This window comes from Takifugu flavidus, chromosome 1 (genome assembly GCF_003711565.1).
Source record: "Takifugu flavidus isolate HTHZ2018 chromosome 1, ASM371156v2, whole genome shotgun sequence".
Lineage (NCBI taxonomy): Eukaryota > Metazoa > Chordata > Actinopteri > Tetraodontiformes > Tetraodontidae > Takifugu > Takifugu flavidus.
The window spans coordinates 26,664,340-26,675,860 of record NC_079520.1 but is presented as its reverse complement, the minus strand read 5'-3'; the positions used below and the strand labels follow the sequence as shown (position 1 = coordinate 26,675,860).

The 11,521-nt window shown below is 45.5% G+C and overlaps 2 long non-coding RNA genes across 4 annotated transcripts; both read right to left on the bottom strand.

Annotated features, from left to right (window-relative positions):
• Nucleotides 1-537: 537 nt before the first annotated feature.
• Nucleotides 538-3,213, bottom strand: LOC130536547 (uncharacterized). The gene is made up of 2 exons (XR_008953405.1): nucleotides 2,393-3,213; nucleotides 538-1,692 (listed from the first exon to the last, which is right to left on the bottom strand). It is a non-coding gene; the product is annotated as an uncharacterized LOC130536547 (long non-coding RNA).
• Nucleotides 3,214-3,295: 82 nt separating this feature from the next.
• LOC130536513 (uncharacterized) lies at nucleotides 3,296-5,885 on the bottom strand. Of its 3 annotated transcripts, XR_008953370.1 has the most exons (5): nucleotides 5,685-5,885; nucleotides 4,381-4,480; nucleotides 4,190-4,296; nucleotides 3,974-4,116; nucleotides 3,296-3,565 (listed from the first exon to the last, which is right to left on the bottom strand). It is a non-coding gene; the product is annotated as an uncharacterized LOC130536513 (long non-coding RNA). The 3 variants fall into 3 exon arrangements; XR_008953369.1 differs by lacking the exon at nucleotides 5,685-5,885 and having other exon boundaries at nucleotides 3,300-3,565; nucleotides 4,381-5,298; XR_008953371.1 differs by lacking the exons at nucleotides 3,296-3,565; nucleotides 5,685-5,885 and having other exon boundaries at nucleotides 3,603-4,116; nucleotides 4,381-5,308.
• Nucleotides 5,886-11,521: the final 5,636 nt, after the last annotated feature.

The following is an 11,521-nucleotide window of genomic DNA, read 5'->3' as shown; positions in this document are numbered from 1 at the left end:
TACCTTCAGAGGTTTTTTTCAGCAGCACCAGCAAAGCTTGGAACACCGGGTTGGAGAAGTAGTTTCTGTGTCCTCACCCTCCAGCAGCACTGACACCATTGGCGTGCGGTCGCTGTTCTCTGTCTGCTGGACCAGCAGCTCGCCGTCCACCAGGACCGTCGACACCAGGTCGCCCCAGCGGATGATCCCGTTCATGATGTAGCTGGTGTCGTCCTCAGGTCCATTCATGGCCAGGGACACGCCGGCCGTGAATGGTTTCCTTCCCGCCCCCAGCCTGCAGCCATAGTTTCCTCTGGTTTTGTGCACTATTTTGTGCGCGATCCCGACAAGCCAGACGGTAAGACTAAAAAAAAACCAAGAGAATTCGGTCAGTTTGCATGAAAATAAACACAATTCAAAATAAAACAGCGCAAGCAACAAATGCAATGTTGCAGTTGCCGGCGTTTTTTTTCTATATTTGTCAGTATCTAAACAGAGCAAGACACACACACACACACACACACACACACACACACACACACACACACACACACAGAGTTGCTCAATGAACTTTAATCAAGTTTTGTACATTGCGAGCTGATTCTGGAGACAGTGGACTCCCTCACAGCGGAAAGGTCAGACCGAGCAGAAGGAGGGAAGCAGAGAAATGTCACAGCCATCAGACATGACTAAAGCGCCTTGTCAGTCATTTATCAGCACCCTCCAATATCTGAAGCTGTGTGGCCTTCAGGTCTGGCCTTCATTTGTGTTCAGGCGCTCCCTTCAAATATATAAACGCACCCTTTTCATCAGCTGGGCTCCGACATCAGACTTTTCCACACGCACAAAAGGCTCATTTTCCTCAATTGTTGTTCACAAAACTGTCTAAATCCGCGTTGGTGAGCACTTCTCCGGGGCTCCGATATCCTTCCGCCTCATAGATGGGACATATCAAGACGATCAGACGGCATGATTATTGCACAGGTGTTCCACAAAGAAATGTGCAGTTTGATCGCACAGCACAGCCGCAGATGTGAAGTTCTGAGGGAGTGTGCGGTCCGCGAGCTGTTGCCCGTGACCCAAATGTTCATCTCTGAGCCGTTTCCAAAGGCGTTTCAGAGAATTTAGCAGCGCCTCCAACCGGCCTCACGACCTCCGACCAGCCCAGGACCTCCACAGTCGACCAGACAGCTGCTGAAACAGTCAGCAAGAACAAGTGTTTGAGTCGTGAGTATTTACGCCCTGAGCTGGAGGAGGGTCGACCCGCTGGGACAGAAATCTGCAGCGGCACATGTGGATACTGGACCTGTAGGTTTGTCTCCCTTCATACACGGACGCCACTCTGACGTGTTCATGGTGGTGGACTGGTGGTGGACCAGGACCTCCAGCTCTGCACCGCTTTGGTCTCAATAATGTGAAACAGAGAACTGGGACCACTTCATCAATGGTAATGACCAGTGGTGCTAATGCTAATGCTAGTGGAGTAGGTGAGGAGGAGGAGGAACAGAATTTAAGAATATTTCACACTTTTACTGGACTGAAACCTGTGAAATCTGAAAGATCTGATACAAACTGTGTAAAGCTGATCATCCTCTCAGTCCCAGTTTAAAGTGGAACCAAACTGGTGTGAAACCTCACCGATCTCCATCTTCACCTCCAACCTTCCCGGCCTCAGCAGGGCCTCATCTATCAGGTCAGGCCTGTTGGTCATACCTGAGGGGGGGCAGATGGATAGACAGAGGACAGAGGAGACAAGAGAGGAGGAAGAGGAAAGAACAGGAGCACAGGAGCTCTGCTCACACAGATCTGTCAATAAGCTGTTCACTGCTGCACACATCAAACCTCCCAGGAGCTCCAGTTTGGCAGAGAATAATACAAGTTTCCTCATAAATGTGACACAACAACATCTGAATCAGCCACTTTTCCATCAACAGAGGGAGAGATGGAGAAAGTGAGGGAGGGGAGCAGCAGGGTGGGGGGGGGGGGTTATCTGTCCATCCACAGAGCTGCCAGTCGCTGCTGCAGCATTTAAAGCAGCTGTGGAGCTGTCCTCATTACAGGCTGGACACAGAGTGTGTGTGTGTGTGTGTGTGTGTGTGTTTAAACTGTCTAAATAGCAGGTCAAAGAGAGCTCAGGCCCTCATTAGGTGGTGAAGAGTGAGGCTCAGTGTCTCATGGTCCAACCAAACATCAGTACATTTCTCTCTCTCTCTCACTCATTCACACACACATACACACACACACACACACACGTGCGCGTCTGGCTAAAGGGCAGATCTCTCCACTCTTAGAGAAATGAGTTTTGTCTCTCCAATCAGATGAAATATTTATCTGTGTTGTGTGAGGACGATGAGGAGAAACAACCCTTTTGTTTCCATGACAACATTCAGGCCTCCTCACGTCCTTCACTCACCCTCTTCTGTTCTTCCTCTGCAGCCTCAAACAGCTTCCTGATGTTGGCTTTAGACTCCCCAACCTACTTGTTGAGGCTCTCGGGCTTTCGGCATGTTGCCGATCTGACGCGCCATCAGGGTTTTCCGAGCCGTCAAACCCTGTTCCCAAAGATGGTTCCCGAGAGTTTATTTTGCCTGACTTTCAGCTGCTGGAATGTACATGATAGTTTGGACAACATGGCAAGAGGAGAACGACCTTCAGAACGTGGGCCTTCTGGTGGCCTTTGCACCTGTTGGATGACATTTAGTCCAGACAGGCTGAGAGGTCCCAGATCAATATCAGAGCTGGGGGGTGGGGGTGGGGGGGGGCAACCTGGAGAAGAGTGACGTGTTTGTCTGTTTCTCTGAGAGCAGACAAGGTGAAACTCAGAGCTGAGTCCTGTTCGTGCGCTCCTGTCAGCACCTGCCATGGCTGCCCCCCCCTACACGCTTGGCCATTACAGCTTCACCTTTAGCTGAGGTGCTATCAGATTGTGCCATCTTATTACAGCAGCCAGCTGCCCACAGCCAAAGGTCGACTGCAGTGCACAGCCAAAGGTCAGCTCACATGCAGGCTGATGCCTCCACCGGCCCCAGAGCGCCACGGCCCTGCAGTGGAGATGCGTGCTGGCCAAAGGTCTGGGGGGGTGGGGCTGAGGTCGGATGTGACTGTACACATCTGTTTGTGCAGAGAGATTCTAAGGTTTGAGTCACAGATTTAACGAGGAGCAACAAAGTGAAAACTCTTTGTCCAAGACCCATCTGAAGTTTCAGCCCGGGTGGCAAGATTCTCTGGTCTTTGATTTACCAGAAAACACACACACACACACACACACACACACACACACACACACACACACACACACACACAGAGTTGAATATATATTTCATGTTACATAAACTCTGTTAGATCTGCTTACATTCTATTGCAACTGTCACGGTGAAAAGTGTGTAAATTCTGCCCTCTAGCGGTGCCAGGATCACTGGCACCTCAAATCGGATCTTTCCTTTTATGAACACGTGATTTTTGTCCAAAGATCACCTACTGCTGACGCCAAAGGCCTGGTTTTTGATTTGCTGGATGAAGTCGCTGGCCAGGTTGCCCAGGTCACAAGGGTTGCCTTTTTATTCTGCAGGAAGTTGACATCCAGTCACTGATGTGATGGAGAAAATAAAAAGTTTGAGACAGACTAGAGTAAAGACGACCTCTACAAATCATCCAATCAACTGCATTTTATACAGATTCCATTTTTTTTTTTAAAGTCAGAAAGGGAATATAATACAAATGTTATATGTAATAACAGATGTTGGCCAGCAGACGGAGCCCTTTATCGCCCTATTAAACACCTCTGCGGCTCTGACATCTCCAGTCCAGACAAGGCATTGACATGGTGAAAAGAGAAACAAAAACTAGAGGGCGCTCTTTGACTCAAACTGAGAAACCAGAGGGGCCCAACGTTCCAAAAACTGGGATTCTGAAATGATGGACGGGAGGAGGAGAGAGCCTGGTTCCTGCAGCTGGTTTGTGGTGGTTTGTGGGACCCGTGGTCGACCCTGTGTACCTGTGTCAGCTTCTTGGCTTTGTTGTAAAGTGAATCCACCACTTTGCTCATGTTCTGAATGGTTTCCAAAGCTGCTTCGTACGTCTTGTCCACCGGCGGCTCCTCAAATATGATCAGTACTCCTTCGCCCTGGTCCAGGATCCCTGCAACAGCGTGGGTGCGAGTGTGAACCGCTGATCTGTGAGGTCGCCGTTACAGAAATGTGAAGGTAGTTACCGTGAAACTTCTTGTCCAGGATCATCTGGGATAATTTCCTATTTATGATTCACCAATTGCGAAGGAAGGTGGTTCTCCAGAGCTTCTCTGTGTGCAGCTCCGTCTTCCTGAAGGGCAGGTTCACAAGTTTACACCTTCTTCAGTTTCCCCTCGTCTCCACGCTACGTACATGACTACAGAGGCTTCCTGACATGCATTCCAGCCTCCGCCAGGAAAAGTCCCGTCCTCGGGCGACGCCGGCAGCGTTCCTTGGCCCACTTCTTCTGCTGCGTCTTCATCTCTCTGAGGGCTCTGTTGTGGGATTCATAGAGGAAGTTCTGATGGCAGCGTCTTCAACGCTCTGCTCTGACAGCTCGGCTAAGGCTCCATTTAGCAACACCTCCGGGCAAACCCGACAGGTTCTGCTGTGGCGTCAACATATAGAGTTGAATTGGAGGAAGATGAGAGTTTAATGCAAACTATGTTTTGCAGCCCGGTTCTCAGAGAACACTCCAGAGACTCAGAGTTTCAGGCACAAACCTAAACATAAGCTGACAACAGTGTCTCAAAATAACTTTCCTGGCATCATCAAGGAGCACAAAGACGATATCTATGGTTTCCTATCCTGGTAAACCAGAGCAGAACAGGGAGAGTAAACAACAACAACTCTGCACAATTAAGTTCTAATCAAATAAGACATTATAGGAGTGGGTGTCAGCGGTTACCAACATCATCAATCTAATCAATCCATCATTAGCCCCTTTTCCACCCGCTAAAAGACCCATCTGGGCATTTGGGGACAGTGTGACATAAAATACTTGACATTTAGGCCTACAAATTTAAATCCAACTCTCATTTTTAAGGTAAAACGTCAACCTCTACAGGACAAACAGCAAGAGGGGAGATGATGCTCCGCTAAGCCCACGTTGGAGGAGGACCAGGACATGACGGCAGCACAGGAGAGGAGGTAGAGGAGACAGGGGGATTATGGCAGCCGGCTGCCCCCCCATGGCGTGGGGGGTTGTGATGCTGCATGTAGATGAGGTGCCACACAGGCGACGGTGCTGCCAGGTCCTGGCTCTCTCACAGAGCCCATTCTCCTCCCGGCCCCCCCGGCCCCAGACGCCCCGCTGGGAGCAGCGCTTTACAACCCCAGAGGAGAACTGCGGCCAGCATTCAAGAGCCGGCCCTGCACCACTTCTCATGCACACGGATGCTCTCATTTACAAACCCGTCAACAACACACAAGTGGCACAAACAGAATGTCCCCGAGGGTTTTCCTTCCCTTTCTCTCTCACATGCACGGATATCTCTGACAATCCCAACTAACCCCCTGACCCTGACACCCTGCAAGCTGAACCCCCACCTCAATGCAACAGTGAACGTTCATTAATGCACTTGTTGGGACGATCAGGCTCTGCTCTATTAAAATGAATGTATTTAAAACTTAAGTTTGTTTTTCTACACCTCTGATTTGCTTAATGGTTTGATGCAGATGACTATCAAAGTAAATTACCAGCAAGGGTCCGGTGGGAGGAGGCGGACCAGTCTGAAACATGGGTAACGGTCTAAAATCAACCGTGTGTGGTCATAGCACACCTGATTTTTCATTCACAAGATCTAGTTTTCATCAATCATGAGCTGCCCTCAACTTTCAATAAGCTGCGTTCCATAACACAGCAATAACAGGAACTTGTCTTCTTCTCTTACCAATCATACAGATGCTATATACTGCACCGGGCCCTCTGCTGGTCACGGATGTTATTACAACTGATACCATATATCAGCACAGTATTCATTCATTTCAAATGTCCCTCAGGTTGTGCTAATCAGGCAGTATGTGAGGTTCAAGGAGGGACAAACAGTCCAAAAGGTAGGACAAATGATGAACTAGGAAGAGGAGGAACGCAGCCAAAATAATGCTGCCACAAAGACAGGGTCAACAAGTGGAGTTAAGCTGAGAGAAAAAATAAAACATAAAATAAAAGAGGATGAAGTGGGATCGAGAACTGGTACCAGTTCAATGGTAATGACCAGTGGTGCTAATGCTAATGCTCATGGATTAGGTGAGGGCAACTACGAGAGAGGGGGGGGACAGAATTTAAGAATATTTCACACTTTTACTGGACTGAAACCTGTGAAATCAGAAAAATCTGATACAAACTGTGTAAAACTGATCATCCTCTCAGTCCCAGTTTAAAGTGGAACCAAACTGGTGTGAAACCTCACCGATCTCCATCTTCACCTCCAACCTTCCCGGCCTCAGCAGGGCCTCATCTATCAGGTCAGGCCTGTTGGTCATACCTGAGGGGGGACAGATGGATGGACAGAGGACAGAGGAGACAAGAGAGGAGGAAGATGAAAGTTAGTGTGTGTGTGTGTGTGTGTGTGTGTATGTGTGTGTGTATAAACTGTCTAAATAGCAGGTCAAAGAGAGCTCAGGCCCTCATTAGGTGGTGAAGAGTGAGGCTCAGTGTCTCATGGTCCAACAAAACAACAGTAATTTCTCTCTCTCTCTCTCTCTCTCTCTCTCACACACACACACACACACACACACACACACCACACACATCCATCCCATTACATCAAGTGAGTGTAATGTTTTAGTATCACTAAAAGAACAAATATACGAAATACGCTCAAAATATCAGAATCTATTTTACTTTATATAGCACTTTATTTTATCATTAACCATTATTCAATCAATCAACCAATCTTTATTTATATAGCATCGGTTACAATCAAAATTATTTCTAGGTGCTTTACAGCAGTGGCAAGGAAAAACTCTCCTTTAACAGGAAGAAACCTTGAGCAGGACCAGGTTCCTGTACAGTGTAGGGGGACCCTCCTGCTGATGGCCGGCTGGGTAGAGAGAGAGGAGAAGGGGGAGGAGAGAACAGGCAGAGATCATAGAAATATACTGCTAAAAAAAATTAGAGGAACACTTTTTAATCAGAGTAGAGCAACCTATCAGTCAAACTTCTGGGATATTGATCTGGTCAGTTAAGTAGCATCGGGGGTTGTTAATCAGTTTCTGCTGCTTTGTTATTAATGAAATCAACACCAGGAGCATCAGAGGGGCAGCAATGAGACGGCCCCCAAAACAAGAATGGCTTTCCAGGTTGAGGCCATTGATACTTTTTCCCTCCTCATCTCTTTTGGCTGATTTTTTACTGACTAACTTTCTACTGCTGTAGTCATTCATTTGGATCAACATCTCTGTTGATAGCATGGTGTGGAACCTGGATGCTACAGAGGTTGCACAAGTAGTCCAACTCCTCCAGGATGGAACATCGATACGTGTCGTTGCAAGGTTTGCTGTGTCTTCCCAGCATAGTCTCAAGAGCATGGAAGAGATTCCAGGAGACAGTCCTGCCCCATTGAACTGAAGGGTCGGGTATTTATAGAATCAAAAGACACCACAGTCTCCATGTGGTATCTGGTTTTTAGAGAGGACCATGAGGAAGTTGCAACTTCACAAGATACTCAGCAACAAGTACAAGAGGCACAGACTGAGGTGATAGACCAAGAACCACAGGAACCTTCAGTGACTCCTGAAAGTCAGGAAGACAAAGAGCCATTTTCAATCCCTCCTCAATCAGAAGGAGAAAAGTTCAGTTCTGTACTTTAAAAAGACAAAGAAACAGCTTCAGTCAGTGAGGAGAAAGAAGACTCAGCTTCAATCCCTCCTCGATCAGAAGGAAATGAGGTCATTTTTGTAGATGAGGAGGATGAAGAACCAGCTTCAATCTCTGATAGCCCATCTCCATCACGCTCTTATGATTCAGATGGAGATCGAAACGCAAGTGAGACCATTTCTGTAAACGAGGAGGATAATGACTCAGGTTCCTACTCTCCTCATTCAGATGGAGGTTTAGGAGAGAAGACCGTTTCTTTAATTGAGGATGAACAACTACCTTTAGTCTCTTTTTGTTCAGATAGAGATATAGGATGGAATATCAGCCCTTCTGTCGCTGATGAAGAACGACAGGAACCTCCAGCCTCTCCTAAACTGTCCTGCTATTCAGAAAGAGACTGCACCATTTCTTCATGTGAAGACGAACTACAAGAAAAGATAGAGACGTTTAAACACAAGACATATGTCAAGCTGTTCATACATAAGATCATTTATCAAATTTATGCCAAAGCAAATATGAAACCTCCATGCAGTGATGACCTCATCGCGTACCTCAATGAATACATCTGGGAGAGAGTCAAAGATGAAGATATATGTATCACCGATGACTCATTTAAGAAGATGGACGATAAAATCCAAAAGATCCTGCGCAAAGAGTTAGGCAATCCAAACAAGGTTCTCTTCTTACTCAAGTACTCGGAGGAGCCAGTCGTTGCAGACTGCATGGTCACCATCTTGCGTAAACTCGTCAAGAGGCCATCTAAAAAGAGGAACATTTTCTCCAAGTTTTTCTCACATAACGCTCAGAAACTTTGGGAGTTTTTAACATGTTGTATCATCCCTGCTGATGATTGATTACTAGAAGAAATAGTTGCAGTAAGCAACCTGTCGGCAATTTTCAAGAACACCTCCACTCAGGTCCTGTGCTGTGGTAGAGAGAGCTGAGCCAGGATGCATAGTTCTCTGTTGACCAGCAAATCTACATTCCAACCCCCTACCAATGGTCATAACATTTGGTAATGATCATAAAGACAAGAGTGAAAATACAAGATGTCAAATGATTTTCCTTCACAGCGTGACTGGGCTCTGCCTTACAGGTAGGGTGAGGTGGTCAGCCGTCCGTAGGGAGGCTCCTGGTTACCTCAATGGGGCATGTCCGTGTTTGCGGCATGCCTATGTTGGAGACCCCGGGACAGACCTAGGATACAGCGGAGAGATCGTATCCCTTGGATGGCCTGAGAACACCATGAGATTCTCATGAGGAGTGGAAGTAGCTGGGAAGAGGAGTGCTTGGCCTTGCCTGTTGAGGCTGCTATCCCAACTACCTGGATAAGCTGCCAGAAGTTGAAGAACAAGACCTTAACCAAACAAATATTGTGTCATAGTCTGTAGCAGGATTTTAGATGCCCTTTTTTATGATCAGAAGAAAAGGTTGCAGCATTTGATCATGGATTCATCAGAATTTCAAATGAAAGCTTCAAGAAATGGCTAGGCTAATTGTATTTAAAAGTGACGAAAAATCCTACAATAAAAGTTAGCCAGGTTGACTTGAAAGTTTATTTCAGAAAATAGGCTGATGAAAATGGTATTTATGTATAATCAATACTGCAGAAAGTAAGACACAAAAACCAGAACTTGTACTAAACAGAAAAGGTTAATAAAATATATTGGGACCTGGTGAGGTTGTGCGTGTGTGTATTTTAGGTCATATTTTTGGAACTTGCCTCAACGTGTCCAGGTCAAATAAAAACATCACCCAGAGAATCTAAAGATGGTTGCATATATCTTCCACGTGACAGTTGGGGACTAGACTACAGCCAGTTTGTAGAAGAATAAAAGCACAGTGTGATGGCGTATACACAGTTTTCAGCATAGAATTGATGGCCTCTTATAGTGCCGAAAAACAAAAACATGTTATTTGTAGTTCAATTCCTACTTTGTTATCAAGATCCAGATATTTGGTCTATGATAGACACAAATAATACATTGAATTATTTATAAACAAGAGAATAAGGACAATATATAAATAAAGCAGTTTTGAGACTTTGGAGTTATTATCACAGCTTTAACACACAAACAGCAGATATGGATCAAAGCACAACACATTAATTGTGCTATAAGGCTTTGAGCTATTAATATATTTTTGTTTAGGTAAGGGAAAAGTATTATATGTTCAACACCAATGCAATAAACTATATACAATAACAAATAATGGAAAAATTAAGCAGCCTTGTTAACACCAGCTCCAGCCCCTGCCCCATTGAACTGGAGGGTCAGGTATTTACAGAATTAGAAGACACCCCAGTCTCCAACAGATATGTGGTCTTTACAGAGGACCATTTATCAGGTAATATATATGATGAGGAAGTTGCAACTTCAGAAGATATTCAGACACAAGTAAAAGAGGCACAGACTGAGGTGATAGACCAAGAACCACAGGAACTTTCAGTGACTCCTGAAAGTCAGGAAGACAAAGGACCATTTTCAATCCCTCCTCAATCAGAAGGAAATAAGGTCATTTTTGTAGATGAGGAGGATGAAGAACCAGCTTCAATCTCTCCTAGCCCATCTCCATCACGCTCTTATGATTCAGATGGAGATCCAAAAGCAAGTGAGACCATTTCTGTAAACAAGGAGGATAATGAGTCAGGTTCCTACTCTCCTCATTCAGATGGAGATTCAGGAGAAAAGAACGTTTCTTTAATTAAGGATGAACAACTACCTTTAATCTCTTTTTGTTCAGATAGTGATAGTGATTTAGGATTGAATATCAGCCCTTCTGTAGCTGATGAAGAACCACAGAAACCTTCAGTGACTCATGAAAGTCAGGAAGACAAAAAGCCATTTTCAATCCCTCCTCAATCAGAAGGAAATAAGGTCATTTTTGTAGATGAGGAGGATGAAGAACCAGCTTCAATCTCTCCTAGCCCATCTCCATCACGCTCTTATGATTCAGATGGAGATCCAAAAGCAAGTGAGACCATTTCTGTAAACGAGGAGGATAATGAGTCAGGTTCCTACTCTCCTCATTCAGATGGAGATTTAGGAGAGAAGACCGTTTCTTTAATTGAGGATGAACAACTACCTTCAGTCTCTTTTTGTTCAGATAGCGATAGAGATTTAGGATTGAATATCAGCCCTTCTGTAGCTGATGAAGAACCACAGGAACCTTCAGTGACTCATGAAAGTCAGGAAGACAAAGAAACAGCTTCAGTCAGTGAGGAGGACGAAGACTCAGCTTTAGTCTCTCCTCGACCAGAAGGAAATAAGGTCATTTTTGTAAATGAGGAGGATGAAGAACCAGCTTCAATCTCTCCTAGCCCATCTCCATCACTCTCTTATGATTCAGATGGAGATCCAAAAGCAAGTGAGACAATTTCTGTAAACGAGGAGGATAATGACTCAGGTTCCTACTCTCCTCATTCAGATGGAGATTTAGGAGATAAGAGCGTTTCTTTAATTGAAGATGAAGAACCACCTTTAGTCTCTTTTTGTTCAGATAGAGATATAGGATGGAATATCAGCCCTTCTGTCGCTGATGAAGAACGACAGGAACCTCCAGCCTCTCCTAAACTGTCCTGCTATTCAGAAAGAGACTGCACCATTCGTCATGTGAAGACGAACTACAAGAAAAGATAGAGACGTTTAAACACAAGACATATGTCAAGCTGTTCATACATAAGATCATTTATCAAATTTATGCCAAAGCAAATATG